We start from the raw sequence: 18,949 nt of genomic DNA, 5'->3' as shown, positions 1-18,949 counted from the left end.
CATCTTTTGAATTTTTTTTGTTTGTTTTAGTTTTATTTAGTTCTGGTCTTTCTTTTCTTCTGCTATGTTTGGGTTTGGCTTGTTCTTGTTTCTCTAGGTCCTTGAGGTGTTATTTTAGCTTGTCTACTTATGCTCTTTCAGACTTTTTGATGTAGGCACTTGATGTTATGAACTTTCCTTTTAGCACTGCTTTTGCTGTATCCCAGCTGTTTTGATAGGTTGTGTCATTATTATCTTTCAGTTCAAAGAATTTTTAAATTTCCATCTTGATTTCATCCAGCAATCATTCAAAAATGGGTTGATCTTAAGTTTAATGTTTTATTTAATTTCCATGTATTTATTTAATTTCCAAAATTTATTTAATTTTCATGTATTTGCATGGTTTTGATGGTTCATTTGGAGTTGAATTTCAATTTTATTCCACTGCAGTCTTAGAGAGTAGTTGATATGATTTTGATTGTCTTAAATTTATTTATTTATTTATTTTTTTTTTCTTTTTTTTATTTTGTTATTATTATACTTTAAGTTTTAGGGTACATGTGCACAATGTGCAGGTTAGTTACATATGTATACATGTGCCATGCTGGTGTGCTGCACCCATTAACTCATCATTTAGCATTAGGTATATCTCCTAAAGCTATCCCTCCCCCCACCCCCCATCCCACAACAGTCCCCAGAGTGTGATGTTCCCCTTCCTGTGTCCATGTGTTCTCATTGTTCAATTCCTACCTATGAGTGAGAATATGCGGTGTTTGGTTTTTTGTTCTTGCGATAGTTTACTGAGAATGATGATTTCCAATTTCATCCATGTCCCTACAAAGGACATGAACTCATCATTTTTTATGGCTGCTGTCTTAAATTTATTGAGACTTGTTTTGTGGCCTATCATATGTCTATCTTGAAGAATGTTCCATGTGCTGATGAATAAAATGTATATTCTGCAGTTGTTGGGTAGAATATTCTGTAAATATTTGTCAAGCCCATTTGTTCTAGGGTATAGCTTAAGTCCATTTTTTTTTGTTATTGTTGACTTTCTGTCTTGATGAATTGTCTAGTGTTGTCAGTAGAGTATTGAAGTCCCCCATTATAGTTGCGTTGTTGTATTACCATCTATCTAATTTCTTAGGTCTAGTAGTAATTGTTTTATAAATTTAGGAGCTCCAGTGTTAGGCGCATACATATTTAGAATTGTGATATTTTCCTGTTGGACTAGTTTTTTTTTTTTTTCTCCCTCTTTATCTTTTTTTAAAAAATGTTTTTGCTTTAAAGTCTTTTTTGTCTGATGTAAGAATGGCTACTACTGCTTTCTTTTGGGGTACATTTGCATGGAATATCTTTTTCCAACCCTTTACCTTAAGTGAGTTATTAAGTGTTGGGTGAGTCTTTTGAAGACAACAGATATTTGTCTTCTTATCCATTTTGCTATTCCGTATGTTTTAACTGGATCATTTAGGCCATTTACATTCACCGTTAGTATTGAGGTGTGAAGGACTATTCTATTCATTGTGCTAGTCGTTGCCTGAATACCTTCTTTATTGTATTATTGTTTTATAGGCCTTGTGAGATTTATGCCTTAAGGAGGTTCTATTTCATTGTATTTTGAGGTTTTGTTTCAAGATTTAGAACTCCTTATAGCAGTTCTTATAGTAGTGGCTTGGTAGTGGTGAATTCTCTAAGCATTTGTTTGTCTGAAAAAGACTGTATCTTTCCTTCATTTATGAAGTCTAGTTTCACTGGATACAAAATTTTTGACTGATACTTGTTCTGTTTAAGGAGACTAAATTTAGGACCCCAATTCTTTCTAGTTTTTAGGGTTTCTGCTGAAAAATCTGCTGTTAATCTGATACGTTTTTCTTTATAGGTTACCTGATGCTTTTGTCTCACAACTCTTAAAAATCTTTCCTTCATACTGACTTCAGATAACTTGATGACTGTGTGCCTAGGTGATGATCTTCTTGTGAAGAATTTCCTTGGTGTTCTTTGGGCTTCTTGTATTTGGGTGTCTAGATCTCTAGCAAGGCCAGGAAAGTTTTTCTCAATTATTCCCTCAAATAAATTTTCCAAACTTTTAGATTTCTCTTCTTCTTTGGGAACACCAATTATTGTTAGATTTTATTGTTTAACATAATTCTAAGCTTCTTGGAGACTTAGCTCATTTTTAAATTCTGTTTTGTTTGTGTTTGTTAGATTGGAATATTCAAAAGCCTTCTCTTTGGGGTCTGAAGTTCTTTCTTTCACTTGTTTGGTTCTATTGTAATTTTCCACTATATTTTGCATTTCTTTAAGTGTGCCTTTCATTTCCAGAAGTTGTGATTGTTTTTTATTTATGCGGTCTATTTCTCTGGAGACTTTTTTCATCCATATCCCATATTTTTAAAATTTTTCATTAAGTTAATATTCACCTTTCTGTGGTGTCTCTTTAAGTAGCTTAATAATGGAATTTATGAATTCTTTCTCTGGCAATTCAGGGATTTCTTCTTGGTTTGGATCCACTGCTAGTGAGCTAGTGTGGTCTTTTGAAGGTGTTAAAAAAATTCTTGCTTTTTTATATCACCAGAATTTTGTTTTGGTTCCTTCTCATTTGGGTAGTCTATGTCAGAAGTAAGACCTGAGGCTCTAGGCTGCTGTTCAGATTCTTTTGTTTCATGGGGTGATCCCTTGATGTGATGGTCTCCCCTTTTGTCTTGGGATGGGGCTTCCTGAGAGTCAGACTGCAGTGCTTGTTATTGCTCTTCTGGGTTTAACCACCCAGTGGAGCTACTTGGCTCTGGGCTGTTACTGGGGATTGTCTGCAAAGAGTCCTGTGATGTGATCTGTCTTCAGGTTTCTCAGCCATGGATAATACCACCTGCTCTGGTAGAGGTAGCAGGGGAGTAAAGTGGACTCTGTGAGGGTCCTTTGTTGTAATTCAATTTAGTGCACTGGTTTTTGTGAATGCAGGTGTTCTAGCAGTGAAGTTGTCACATGGACAGACTGAGGACTTCTGGGTAGCTAGAATGTTACGATGTTACAGGTGATGAAATTAGCTGTTGTTTTCTCCTTTATTGGAGTGGGGTTGTTCTTTTTTTTTTTTTGAGATGGAGTTTCACTCTTGTTGCCCAGGCTGGAGTGCAATGATGTGACCTCGGCTCACTGCAACCTTGGCCTCCCGGGTTCAAGCAATTCTCCTGCCTCAGCCTCCCGAGTAGCTGGGATTACAAGCATATGCCACCACGCCCGACTAATTTTGTGTTTTTAGTAGAGACGCGGTTTCTCCATTTTGGTCAGCCTGGTCTCAAACTCCTGACCTTAGGTGATCTGCCTGCCTCAGCCTCCATAGTGTTGGGATTACAGGCGTGAGCCACCATGCCCAGCACATTTCTCTATTAAATATTAAAGACTAGTTTGGCTCAGGAATTTGAAGATTAACAGAAAATTTCCTTTTTAGCAGAACATTTGAAGGAAGCACAGAATCCAGAAAGACACACTGACTTCACTGTCTGTCCTTCGTGTATCAGACTCAGCATTTTCTGAGCCCTCCATGTGAGCCTCTTTCTTTCTTCAGAAATCATAGAAGAGAGGAGACTGTTCCAAACTCCTTCATTTGTCTGGAGGCACTAGAGGGCTGTCATTGTTTTTCTTGGTTGTTTGTTTTTGTTTTTGTTTTGAGATGGAGTCCCACTCTGTCGCCCAGGCTGGAGTGCAGTAGCAGGATCTTGGCTCACTGCAATCTCCACCTCCCAGGTTCAAGAAATTCTCCTGACTCCACCTCCCAAGTAGCTGGGTTTACAGGCGTGCACCACCACACCCAGATAATTTTTGTGTTTTTAGTAGAGACAGTGTTTTGCCACGTTGGTCAGGCTGGGCTTAAACTCTCAGGTGATCCACCTGCTTCAGGAGGGAGCCACCATGCCCGGCAAAGAGCTGTAATTGTTATTGGTAAATTGTAACTGGAGCAAATTTTTCAAAATATCTCTATTTTTTTTTCAAGTTCAACAGCTCATTTTACTTTATTCAGCTATGAATAATAGAGATCTATCTGTACTGACTTAAAACACGTAAGTTATATTTTTTTCACATAAAAACTCAGGAGTTAGGCATACCTAGGCCAGCATGGCAGCCTCAGGAAGCCTTTAGGGATGTCTCTGCTCCATCACCCCTGACATTTGTTTTCCATTCTTCATGGTCCAAGATGAGGCTGAAGATCCAGAACATCCATTAACATCCATATTTTAGAAGGGCAAAAAAGCTCTTTTTAAAATCATTGTTGTTTTATCTAGTCTATTTCTGAATCTTTTTTATTTGTGGGTTTTTCTTCCAACTTCTATTTTAGGATCAAGGGCGCATGTGCAGGTTTGTGAAATGGGTAAATTGCATGTCACTGGGGTTTGGTGTACACATTATTTCATCAGGCAAGTAGTGAGCATGGTACTTGATAGGTAGTTTTTTTTTAATTTTTTTCTTTTGAGACAAGAGTTCCGCTCTTGTTGCCCATGCTGGAGGGCAGTGGCACAATCTCTGCTCACTGCAACATCTGCCTCCTGGGTTCAAGCGATTCTTCAGCCACAGCCTCATGAGTAGCTGGGATTACAGGTGCATGCCACCACACCCGGCTAATTTTTGTATTTTTAGTAGAGACGAGGTTTCACCATGGTGGCCAGGCTGGTCTTGAGCTCCTGACCTCAGGTGATCCACCCGCCTCAAACTCCCAAAGTGCTGGGATTACAGGCGTGAGCCACCACACCTGGCAGAAAGGTAGATTTTTGATCCTCACCCCCCTCACACCCTCTATTCTCAAGCAGACCCTGCTGTTTATTGTTTTTCTCTTTGAGTTCGTGTGTACTCGTTGTTTAGCTTCCATTTATAAGTGAGAATATTCAGTATTTTGTTTTCTGTTCCTGCATTAATTTGCTTATATTAATGGCCTCCAGCTGTATCCATGTTGCTGCAAAGGACGTAATTTTATTCTGTTTTATGGCTGACTTGTATTCCATGGTGTACATATGCCACATTTTTCTAATTCAGTCCACTGTTAATGGGCACCTAGATTGATTACATATCATTGCTACTGTCAAAAGTGCTACAATGAACATATGTGTGCATGTGTCTTTATAGTAGAATGATTTATATCCCTTTGGGTATGTATCTGGTAACAGGATGGCTGGGTCAGATGATTTAAAGTTATTTGAGAAATCTTCACATTGCTCTTTCCACAGTGGCTGAACTAACTTACACTCCCTTTTCCCTGCAACCTCATCAATATTTATTGTTTTTTGACTTTTTAATAATAGACACTCTGACTGGACTGAGATGGTGTCACATTGTGGTTTTTATTTGCCTTTCTCTAATAATTAGTGATGTTGACCATTTTTTAAATATGCTCTTTGGCTGTGCATATGTCTTCTTTTGAGAAGTGTCTGTTTATGTCCTTTGTTCATTCTTTAATGGGGTTGTTTATATTTCGCTTGTTGATTTGTTTATGGTTTGTTTGTTTGTTTGTTTGTTTTGAGATGAAGTCTCTCACTGTCGCCCGGGCTGGAGTGGGCTGGAGTGCAGTTGTTCAATCTTGGCTCACTGCAACCTCCACCTCCTGGGTTCAAGTGATTTTCCTGCCTCAGCCTCCCGAGTAGCTGGAATTACAGGTGCCCACCACCAGGCCCAGCTAATTTTTTTGTATTTTTAGTAAAGACGGGGGTTTCACCATATTGGTCAGGCTGGTCTGAAACTCCTGACCACGTGATTCACCCACTGAGGCCTCCCAAAGTGCAGGGATTACAGGTGTGAGCCACTGCACCTGGCCATTTATGTTTCTTGATAGATTCTGGATATTAGACCTTTTTCAGATGCATAGTTTGCAAATATTTTCTTTCATTATGTAGGTTGTCTGTTTACTCTATTGATAGTTTCTTTCACTGTGTAGAAGCTCTTAAGTTTAATTAGGTCCTACTTGTCAATTTCTCTATTTGTTGCAGTTGCTTTGGGTGTCATCATCATGAAATCTTTGCCAAGACCAATTGGCAGAATAGTATTTCCTAGGTTTTCTCCTAGGGATTTTACAGTTTTAGGTTTTATATTTAAGTCTCTAGTAAATGTTAGGTGGATTTTGTACATGGAGAGAGATAGAGGTCCAGTTTCAAACTTCTGCATATGGCTAGTCCATTATCTCAGCACCATTTATTGAATACAAAGTTCTTTCCCCTTGCTTGTTATTGTCAACTTTCTCAAAGATCAGATAGTTATAAGTGGGTGGCTTTATATCTGGGTTCTCTAACCTGGTCCACTGGTCTATGTGTCTGATTTTTTACCAGTACCATGTTATTTAGATTACTGCAGCTTTGTAGTATAGTTTGAAGTTGGGAAGTGTGGTGCCTCTAGCTTTGTTCTTTTTGCTTAAGATTACTTTGGCTATTTAGACTCTTTGTTGTTTTTATATAAATATTAGAAAAAATTCTGGGGAAAATATTATTGGTAGTTTGATAGGAATAGCATTGAATCTGTAAATTGTTTTGGACAGTATAGCCATTTTAACAATATTGATTCTTTTTATTCATGAGCATGGAATGGTTTTCCATTACTTTGTGCTTTCTCTGATTCCTATCAGCAGTGTTTTGTGATTCTCATTGCAGAGATCTTTCACCTCCCTAACATAATTTTATTTGATATTTTTGCATTCACAAATACTAATTTTCTCTATATACTTATGGTAATTTAGTTTCTCTATGCAATATTTGACCTTCTACTCATGTTTCAAGTCCCTTTTCTCAATTGCCATTCCATTATGTGCTCCTTCTTGGTTAAGTTAAAAAGTCTTCTAATTCCATGAGGAAACCATTTTTGCATTCAACAAATTCCACTTATTTTAAGATGATGCTAAATCAGAACATTTATATTCTACTTGAATCTTTGAATCATTATAGATATTTGCCAATAAATTATGCAATCATATTTAAATGTAAAATTTTCATATGCATTTTTAAATAAATATGTACAAACATTCTTTAAAAAGCTAACAAGAGATACATGTTTTTAAAATATGTGTCGTTATTTATTTATTTTTTTTTGAGACAAAGTCTCGCTCTGTCACCCAGGCTGGAGTGCAGTGGCTTGGCTCACTGCAGCTTCCACCTCCTGGGTTCAAGCAATTCTTCTGCCTCAGCCTCCTGAGTAGCTGGGATTACAGGCACGTGCCACCATGCTCAGCTAGTTTTTGTATTTTTAATAGAGACGGGGTTTCACCACTCTCGATCTCCTGACCTCGTGATCAACCCACCTCAGCCTCCCAAATTGCTGGGATTACAGGAGTGAGCCACTGTGCCTGGCCTATGTAGATTTTTAAAAAATATATATCTGATGTTGAGACAGCATATATTAACTATTGTTAAAAACATCTTCAACTTCTGAAACTGCCTCCTACAAGGAGGTGATTTTAGAAATGTTATTTATTCTATTTGTATCTAAGCTCTCTTCACCTGTAAAATGGGAATAATAAAGCACTTCATAGAGTTATATGTAACACACTAATACAGTAGTTTTATAGTGCTATGTATACAGTGTTATCACACTACACATATTTATAATAATAAAAAAGCCAATGGCATCTTTTATATTAAAGTTTTTTGCAAGAAAAGCCAATGGAATCTTTCATATTAAAGTTTCATATTTAATTCAAATGTATTTCAATGAAATAATATAGGTGAAAATTAAATTACTAAAATAGAAAATGCCTGACAACATGTGAACTAGGTGTCAACCACTGAAATTTATTTTTAAAAGCACAGGCTAAATGAAAATAATGTGTAAATATCTATATGTGTGTGTATGTGTTTATATCTGTGTGTGTGTGTGTGTGTGTGTGTGTAGAAAGAGAGAGAGAATCGAAAAAATCTTAGTGAAAGAAAAGTGGAGTTTAAAAACAAAGTTATAAGTTGAAAACAATAGTATGTGGAAAAATAGTCCATTTTAGTTGCCACCATAAAACAGACCTTATGTGTCTATGCAGAATATTCTCACTCTGAATGAAAATATTAGTAACTGGAAAATAATGAATGGCCTCCAGGGATTTGGTAATAGGAATGATCTTTTCTCAGACAACAGTCTGATTATTGGGGAATTTTGTTTATTTGTTTGTTTGGTTTTTTTTTTTTTTTTTTTTGCATTTCGTTACACCAGGTGGATACTAAAGTCCACAGATTTGATTCTCAAGCACCTGGCTATAGCCAACATCTCGGTCATATTATCCAAAGCAGCCTTACAGACAATGACTGTTTTTAATTTAAAGCATTTCCTCAGTGACATTGCATGCAAATGTGTTTTCTATGTTCACAGAGTGGGCAGAGGTGTGTGTATTGCCACCACCTGCCTCTTAGGTATCTTCTTTTTTTTCTTTTTTGAGACAGAGTTTTGCTCTTGTCACCAGGTTGGAGTGCAATGTCATGATCTTGGCTCACTGCCACCTCCACCTCCTGGGTTCAAGTGATTCTCCTGCCTCAGCCTCTCAAGTAGCTGGGATTATAGGTGCTTGACACCACGCCCAGCTAATTTTTGTATTTTTAGTACAGATGGGGTTTCAACATGTTGGCCAGGCTGGTCTCAAACTCTTGACCTCAGGTGATCCACCTGCCTTGGCCTCCCAAAGTGCTGGGATTCTGGGCATGAGCCACCATGCCCGGCCCTCTTGAGTATCTTCTAACTATTATTATCAGCCACATCAGGTGGGCACAGTTGAGACTACAAGCTCCCAAATACATTGGGCCCTCCAACATCTTGTCCTGGATTGTAAATACACTGGTAAATACCATTTTTTTCTATGCATGTGATTGGCAAATCGAACAGTAAAAACAACACAAAAAAGATTTGGGATGCTGTTCTTCATTAGATAATAACAGAATTATAAGATTACTATGTACTGAATTATCATCATTCCATGGTGTTTTGTGTGTTAGATACAGTTAGGTTCACTCTTCAAATACCTTATCCATTTTCCCCATTCTCTGTTCTATAATTCCAAATATTCCTTACCTCGCCTCTGCCCCAACTTATCTAACTATGCCTAGACATGCGTGAACTTCCTACAACCCCAGTCCCAGTCCACATTCCTTTCCTTATTAGGGAATAGGTTACTTTTGTAGTTTCCCCATAAGTGACCCGCTTTCTTTCTCTCTTACCTCCCTTACGTGACTACCTTATCTAAAAAGTTTTAAGTATTTAGCCAATCGGGACTGGTTTAGACTGTGCGGTCCAACCCTAACCAATAGGGGAAAGATACAGAAGTAGAAGCTGTGTCAGAGATAATAAAAACTCCTGCTTCCTTTGTTCTGTGTGCCCTTGCCATTGCTTAATTTGTGAGGCACACCTTTCTATAGAAGTAAATTTGCCTTGCTGAGTGCTATTTCTTGTGCAGCATCAAAAATCTGTTTGTAACATGTGTTTGAGACTCATAATCTGGACCAGTGGCTCCAAGATTTTTATTCTGTACAAGTGGTCAATGAGCACATGAAAAGATGCACAACATCTTTATTCATTAGAAAGATGCAAGTCAAAACCACAGTGATATATTACCTCACACCTGCTGGTACAGGTATATTTCAGAAGACAGATCAGTGTGGGTGAAGATGTGGGGAAATTGAAACCTTCATACAGTGCTGGTGGAATGGCAAAATTAGGCAGCGGTTTTGGAAAACATTTTGGCAGTTCCTCCTGAGGTTAACATAGAGTTACCACATGGCTTAGCAATTCCACTTCTGAGTATATACTCAACTGAAATCAAAATAGGTCCACACAAAAACTTGTATATGCATGTCCATAGAAACATTTGTTATAGCCAAAAAGTGAAAGCAGTATAAATGCCTATCCATGGAGGACTAGATTGACAAATGTGATGTAGTATACAAGGCAATAGTATTCAGCCAGAAAAAGGAATGACGTGCCAATATGGGACACAACATGGATGGATATTAAAGACATTATGCTTGATGGAAAAAACTATACAAGGCCAGGTGCGGTGGCTCACGCCTGTAATCCCAGCACTTTGGGAGGCTAAGGCAGGTGGATCATGGGGTCAGGAGTTTGAGACCAGTCTGGCCAACATAGTGAAACCCCGTCTTTACTAAAAATACAAAAAATTAGCCAGGTGTTGTAGTGTGTGCCTGTAATTCCAGATACTCAGGAGGCTGAGGCAGGAGAATCACTTGAACCCAGGAGGCAGAGGTTGCAGTTAGCCGAGATCGTGCCATTGCACTCCAGCCCAGAAGATAGTGTGAGAATCCATCTCAAAAGAAAAGAAAAGAAAAAAGCTGTACAAAAAGCATCATATGCTTTATGAATCCATTTGTATCAAATGCCCAAAATAGGCAAATCCTTGGAAACAGAAAGTGGGTTACTGGTTGCCAGAGGCTGGTGGGGAAAATAGAAAGTGGCTGTTTGATGGGGATGAAGTTTCTTTTTTGGGTAATTATACTGTTCAAAAATTACCTAGTGCTAATAATTGTAAAGCATTGTGAATACACAAAAAGACACTGAACTGTAAACCTGAAAATAATTAAGATATTGAATTTGTTATGTGAATTTCATCTCAATAAACATAATTTTATAAATAAACTTCAAGCCACTGTTGCCAATGATAAAGACTAGATAATATGCTCTAAATGCAGCAGAAAAACACAGAAACACTAAATAAGCCGAAAGGAAAATTGAAAATAAAATCAAAATGAAGTCAACAAAGTTCTACTGAAGCTTTAGTCACCTAGATATCTAAATAACAACAAAAGATAGGCACACATTTTAAAATATTTATTTAACTTCTGAGGAATCAGCATATATGATAACCAGTACAAAAAAATTTCAAATATACAGCAAAAGCAATATAAATTAGAAATATTTAAATAAATATGTAAATGGAGGGAGACTCGTATTATTGTATTGTAAGAGAAGAAACAATTTACACTCTACTGAACAAGACATTGTGAATGTCTTTCAGTGGCCTAAACCTTAGAAAAAGTTGTAAAAGCACTCAAAGAGAGTACTGGCTAGAGTGTGATAATCTGTAGTGGTGTCCTCTAGACAGGGCAAAGTATTTTATTGATGACACATTTTTTTCTACAACAAAGTCAATTGAATAGCTAGAGTTTCTTTAAAAAGAGGGTTCAGTCATTAGAGTGACTAGATTCTAATCATGGGCATTTCTAGGCCTAGGCCAGTTCATGGCCAAGTTGACACAAGTGGCATTCAAAAGTCTAGAGTATTACAAAGATGAGTGAAGGATAGGCCCACATGGACATAGTGGGTGTGACTGCGCACTGGGGTCTTGAGAGGCCAAGGCCAGGTTGAAAATCAGGTTGATTAATGCAAAGCTCACTGGTTTAGTCCTTTTTGTGATATAGGAGAACCTGAGACTGGGTAATGTATAAAGAGGTTTATTTAGCTCATGGTTCTTCAGGCTGGGAAGCATAAGAGGAATGGAGCTGGCATCTGTTTGGCTTTTGGTGAAAGCCTCATGTTGGGAGAAAAGCTGAGTGTTGGGAGAGAAGCTGAGGCAGGGTTTGCATGTCTGCTAGACTTGCTGGCTCCTTGCTTCTAGCACTCTCGTTATCTCAAGCAGCCATATGTTTCTCATTCACTTGATACACTGTTTCGTTTCAACACCCAAATCCTCATCACCTGTTTGTTTGGTACCAATAAATAGCATGGGCTCCCAGAGCTCGGGGCCTTCACAGTCTCCACACTCGTGATGGCCCCCTGGTCCCACTTTCTCTCTCAAACTGTCTTTTTCTCAGTCCTTTGACTCCAACGGACTTCGTCACCCCCACGACCTGGTGTTGGGTCTGATCACCCCAACATCTCATGTTACTTCCACTCATGGTAGAAAGCAGAAGGGAAGCAGGTATGTGCAAAAAGATTATATAGCAAGAGGTGAAGCAAAAGGGAGATAAACTTGAGAAAGCCAGATTTTTAAAAATCTATTCTTGCTGGAAACTTTGAGAGTGAGAACTCACCTCTGCAGGAGAGCATTAATCTATTTATGACCTAAAATCTCACTTGAGGCCCCCCTCCCAGCACTGCCACATTGGGGATCAAATTTCAACATGAGTCTTTTTCAGGGACAAAACTATATCTAAACTATACCATTTTTCAGGTATATCTAAACTATACCATTCACAAAAGCCCATGTCTAGGATAAGAAGACTTTGAAGCTCTGATAGACATAAAAAGCAGAATTCAGGCCGGGCACGGTGGCTCATGCCTGTAATCCCAGCACTTTGTGCAGGTGAGGTGGGTGGATTACGAGGTCAGGAGTTCAAGACCAGCCTGACCAACACAGTGAAACCCCGTCTCTACTAAAAATACAAAAATTAGCTGGGCGTGGTGGTGCATGCCTGTCATCCCACCTACTCAGGAGGCTGAGCGAGGAGAATTGCTTGAACCCGGGAGGCAGAGGTTGCAGTGAGCTGAGATCATGCCACTGCACTCCAGCCTGGGTGACAGAGCGAAACTCCATCTCAACAACAACAACAAAAAAACAGACTTTACACTCTTAGCAAGAGCAGAACTACGGTTCCCCATGGTATATTTGGACACCTCTTGTGGGAGATCTGCTGTGCCCAGTGCCTGGACTCTTCCATGCTTATGTTTCCTGCTGCCACTCTTGAGTACCTGATGCCCCATATCCTGGAGCTTGTGAGCAATGAAGCTCATAATAGCCACAGAAGGTACAGTTATATTACATATGATTATATATGTATGTATGTATTATATATATACATATTATATATTATCTAGAATGTATATAGACATATATATGTTTTGGACAAAGACGTATTCAAACAGTAGTTAATGTTATTAAATATTCAAGATTAAAATTATTTATAAATATATATTTTTAAAACACAGTTACTCATCTTATTCTTAGCCAGAACACCTAATCTGTCTAATAAGCACATATTTCACAGAGCTACATAGAGTTATCAATGGCTAAATACATTTTTTAGGGAAAAGCATACTCTATAGAAATTCTGCCTTAATTGATGGACTTAAAGCCCCAAGTGTTATAAGCACTTTTATGGCCGCATTAAGTTAAAAATAAGTGTTCCATCTAGTATTGGGTCAATCTAACTCCTTCCTCCTGATTATCAATATTTGAAGTTTTCACCTATTCACCAAAGACTCAAATGGCACTCTCTGGCATCTCTGGTCTTTTCATAGACAGAAGGTAAGAAGCTTCCCAGCCCATTTGAAGTTCAGGGTCAGATGGCCTGTACTAGAAGTTCCAGTTTACCATGTACCACCCATGCGATTGTGTATATTTATTTATTCTCTCTATGCAGCCATCTCCGCCTATTTTTTTTTTTTTTTTTTTTTTTGAGACGGAGTCTCGCTCTGTCACCCAGGCTGGAGTGCAGTGGTGCAATCTCGGCTCACCACAACCTCCGCCTCTTGGGTTCAAGCAATTCTCCTGCCTCAGCCTCCTGAGTAGCTGGGATTACACGCGCCCACCACCACACCCAGCTAATTTTTGTATTTTTAGTAGAGACGGGGTTTCACCATGTTGGTCAGGCTGGTCTCGGGCTCCTGACCTCGTGATCCACCTGCCTCGGCCTCCCAAAGTGCTGGGATTACAGGGTGAGTCACAGCGCCTGGCCATCTCTGCCTATGTAAAATAAGGATGATGAGTTCCTCTATCTTTGGGTTATCCCAAAGAATAAGTCAATTTGAGCTTAAGTTTGAGCTTAATGTGATGCTTGGCACCCCAGGGCATAACACAGGATGCTAAATTGAGCACCTGTATTTTACAAAACTATAAAACTTTGGGTTTCTTTCCTCTCCTGCATTGCCACACGTATTTGGTTTAAACTCTAAAGCTGTTAAAGTTGAATAGATGTGTAGACAAAGATTGAGATTAAAATTTCATTTACAAAAGCATCAAAAAGAATAAAATACACATAAATAAATTTATTCAAAGAGGTAAAAGATCCATACACTAAAAACTCTAAAACATTAATAAAATAAATTGAAGACACTAAAAAATTGAAAGATACACCATGCTCATGAATGGAAAGAATTAATATTGTGAAAATGTCCATACTACACAAAGTGATCTACAGATTTAATGCAATCCTTATAAAAATTCCAATTATATTTTTTACAGAATTAAAAAGTAATTCACAAATCTTTATCAATTCATGAAAGACCCAGAATAGCCTAAGCAATCTTGAGGAAAAAGAACAAAGCTGGCGGCATCACACTACCTGGTCTCTGAATATATTACAAAGCTACAGTAAGGCCAGGTGTAGTGGCTCACACCTGTGATCCCAGTAGTTTGGGAGGCCAAGGTGGGTTGCTTGAGCCCAGGAGTTTTAGACCAGCCTGGGCAACATAACAAAACACCATCTCTACAAAAACTACAAAAATTAGCAGGGAATAATGGCACAAACCCGTAGTCTCAGCTGCTTGAGACACTGAGGTAGGAGGATCCTTTGATCCTGTGAGGCCGAGGCCACAGTGAGCCATGATCAAGCCACTGCACTCCACCCTGGGCAACAGAATGAGACCTTGTCTCAAAAAAAAAAAGCTACAGTAAGCAAACGGCATGGTACTGGATAAAAATAAACACATACTAATGAAGCATAATAGCAAGTCAAGAAATAAATGTATCTACTTCATTTCTGGTGAGAGAGGAACAACATTTTCACCAGTAGGCTTCAACTTTCAGCATTCTATCAGTGAATATTTATCTGTAGATTATTTTTAATCTAACTTCAAGCATTCTGTAGAAGGCTATATGAGGGCAGCTCAGATAAATGTGTACATAAAATTTTTATGTATTTATAGTTAATGAGTAATCATCCGTGAAAAACTTACCTTATATTTCTGCAGTTGAATTTTTTGCAATTGGTCTAGTTGGGGGCACAGGCAATAAGAAACAGATAAATAAATAAATGTATAATAAGAAACTAAATCAGTGGCCTGAAGAAAAATTAGACTTCTGTTTAAAACAATAAAGAGAGCCAGGTGCAGTGGCTCACACCTGTAATCCCAGCACTTTGGGAGGCCCGGGCAGGTGGATCACCTGAGATTGGGAGTTCGATACCAGCCTGACTAACATGGTGAAACACTGTCTCTACTAAAAATACAAAATGCCTGTAATCCTAGCTACTCACGAGGCTGAGACAGGAGAATTGCTTTAATCTGGGAGGCAGAGGTTGCAGTTAGCTGAGATCGCACCATTGCACTCCAGCCTGGACAACAAGAATAAAACTCCTTGGCAAAAAAAAAAAAAAGAAAAGAAAAAGAAAGAAAAGAAAGAGAGAGAAGTCCTACTTCACAGTTTTTTTTAAATCTCTGATGAAGAGTCAATCAATATCTTTCTCTCAAAAGGCAAAAAGAAAAAATGGTGGCTAGGAGACAGGACTAACTTGTATCTCCCACTTGGATGGACAGAACAGCATGTGGAGACTCTCATCATGAACTTTTGCTCCAAGAACTACCATAGGAACATACCAGGAAAACCAAAAGAATGCACAGACTCTTTGAAAGAAGTGGCTTGCCACTGCAACCTCTGCGAGACAACTGAAAAACAGCAAGTGCCAAAAGTGTAAGAGACGGAACATTCACCTCTAAACACACATACTCAAAACCTGAAAATCCAGATCACCAGAGAAGGATTTAGCCTTACCTAGGGCTGAAATGAACTTAGAGAGCCAAGCAAAATATAAAAGTAGAAGAAGCAGTGGGAAGAGCCCTACAGGCACTCTTGGTCCTCAGAGAAGCCATTTCTGACTTTATCTCACAGGGGTCCTTGGGACGGGCTGCCAGTGGAATTGGGGAAGAACCACAGGGAGAAGCAAACTGCCAGCTAAACTTTGTAATAGTTTTGACCTAGTGTGAATTTTCCTTGGCAGAATCGGCGAGGGGACAGTGAATGGGAAGCACAGATATGGGCACAGAATCCATGGCAGGTGGTGAGGGGTGGGGCCTGAAAGCCCAGGTTGCTTTCTCAATAGGGAGGCTTATAGCCTGGGGCAAGATCTCAGTACTGCTCACCAACTGGATATAAACTTGGTGCTGTTGGTGGGGTAGGGCATGAGTGAAACTGGCCTTTCTGGCTTCATGGGAGCTGAGTGAGGCCTGTCACTGCTGGCTTTCCTTCACTTCCATCCTGACCTGTATGATACAGCAGAGGCAGCCATAATCCCCCTGGAAACATAACTCCATTGGCCTGAGAACCATACTCCCAACCCCACAGCAGCTGCAGCAAGCCCCACCCAAGGAGAGTCTGAGCTCAGACATGTCCAATCCTGCCCTCACCTCATGGCCTTACTCTACCCACCCAGGTAGCTGAGGACAAAAGACATACTCTCTTGGGAGCTCTATGTTCCCACTCATTGCCTGAAAAACATGAATACTTATCCAGGTGACCTGGTGGCAAGCTTGCATACCGCCATATTACCACAGCTGATGCTATCTTAAAGCTGCCACCTCCAGGTTGGAGGCCAACCAACTCAAGCCCTTACAGTAACTCACAAAATAACCACCCCTGCCAGGTGGGGTGGCTCACACCCATAATCACAGCACTATGGGAGGCTGAGGTGGGTGGATCACCTGAGGTCAGGAGTTTGAGACCAGCCTGACAAAAATGGAGAAACCCCCTCGCTACTAAAAATGTAAAATTAACCAGGCATGGTGGAACATGCCTGTAATCCCAGCTACTCAGGAGGCTGAGGCAGGAGAATCACTTGAACCCGGGAGGCCAAGGTTGCAGTGAGCCAAGGTCGTGCCACTGCACTCCAGCCTGGGCAACAAGAGTGAAACTCCATCTCAAAAAAAAAAAAAAAAAAACCCACTCCAATAAAGGAGAAAACAACAGCTAATAATTCCACCTGTAACATTGTAACATCCTGGCTACACAGAAGTCTTCAGTCTGTCCATGTGACAACTTCACTGCTAGAACAACCTGCATTCAAAAAAACCAGTGCACTAAACTGAATTACAACCAAGGACCCTCACAGAGTCCACTTTAGTCCCCTGCTACCTCTACCAGAGCAGGTGGTATTATCCATGGCTGAGAAACCTGAAGACAGATCACATCACAGGACTCTTTGCAGATACTCCCCAGTACCAGCCCAGAGACCAGTAGCTCCACTGGGTGGTTAAACCCAGAAGAGCAATAACAATCCCTGCAGTCTGACTCTCAGGAAGCCCCATCCCAAGACAAAAGGGGAGACCATCACATCAAGGGATCACCCCATGAAACAAAAGAATCTGAACAGCAGCCTAGAGCCTCAGGTCTTACTTCTGACATAGACTACCCAAATGAGAAGGAACCAAAACAAAATTCTGGTAATATAAAAAAGCAAGAATTTTTTTTTTTTTTTGTTACAGAGTCTCACTCTGTCGCCCAGGCTGGAGTGCAGTGGCATGATCTCAGCTCACTGCAAGCTCCGCCTCCCAGGTTCATGCCATTCTCCTTCCTCAGCCTCCCAAGCAGCTGGGACTACAGGTACCCACCACAACATCTGGCTAGCTTTTTGTTTTTTTAGTAAATATGGGGTTTCACCGTGATAGCCAGAATGGTCTCGATCTGACCTCATGTTCCACCTGCCTCAGCCTCCCAAAGTGCTGGGATTACAGGTGTGAGCCACCATGCTTGGCCAAAAGCAAGAATTTTTTTAACACCTTCAAAAGACCACATAAGCTCACTAGCAGTGGATCCAAACCAAGAAAAAATCCCTGAATTGCCAGAGAAAGAATTCATAAATTCCATTATTAAGCCACTTAAAGAGACACTACAGAAAGGTGAATACTAACTTAATGAAATTTTTAAAAAATACAGGATATGGATGAAAAAAATCTCCAGAGAAATAAATAGCATAAATAGAAAACAACCATGACTTCTGGAAATGAGAGGCACACTTAAAGAAATGCAAATTATAGTGGGAAATTACAACAATAGAACCAAACAAGTAAAAGAAAGAACTTCAGACCTCAAAGACAAGACTTTTGAATATTCCAATCTAACAAAGACAAACAAAAAAGAATTTAAAAATGAGCTAAGCCTCCAAGAAGCTTGGAATTATGTTAAACAATAAAATCTAACAATAATTGGTGTTCCCAAGGTAGAAGAGAAATCTAAAAGTTTGGAAAACTTATTTGAGGGAATAATTGAGAAAAACTTTCCTGGCCTTGCTAGAGATCTAGACATGCAAATACAAGAAGTTCAAAGAACACCAAGGAAATTCATCACAAGAAGATCATCACCTAGGCACACAGTCATCAGGTTATCTGAAGTCAATATGAAGAAGAGATTTTTAAGAGCTGTGAGACAAAAGCATCAGATAACCTATAAAGAAGACATATCAGATTAACAGCAGATTTCTCAGCAGAAACCCTACAAGCTAGAAGCGACTGGGGTCCTCTGTCTAGCCTCCTTAAACAGAACAAGTATCAGCCAAAAATTTTGTATCCAGTGAAACTAAGCTTCATAAATGAAGAAAGATACAGTCTTTTTCAGACAAACAAATGCTTAGAGAATTCACCACTACCAAGTCACTACTATAAGAACTGCTAAAAGGAGTTCTAAATCTTGAAACAAAACCTCAAAATACAATGAAATAGAACCTCCTTAAGGCATAAATCTCTCAAGGCCTATAAAACAATAACACAATAAAGAAGGTATTCAGGCAACGACTAGCACAATGAATAGAACAGTCCTTCACATCTCAATACTAACGTTGAATGTAAATGGCCTAAATATTCCAGTTAAAAGATGCGGAATAGCAAAATGGATAAGAGTTTACCAACCAAATATCTACTGTCTTCAAGAGGCTCACCCAACACATAACGACTCACTTAAACTTAAGGTAAAGGGTTAGAAAAATATATTCCATGCAAATATACCCCAAAAGAAAGCAGTAGTAGCCATTCTTACATTAGACAAAACAGACTTTAAAGCAAAAACAGTCAAAAAGAAAAAGACAAA

Source organism: Pan paniscus, chromosome 20 (assembly GCF_029289425.2).
Source record: "Pan paniscus chromosome 20, NHGRI_mPanPan1-v2.0_pri, whole genome shotgun sequence".
NCBI classification, from domain to species: Eukaryota; Metazoa; Chordata; class Mammalia; order Primates; family Hominidae; genus Pan; species Pan paniscus.
This window is presented reverse-complemented; position numbering follows the sequence as displayed.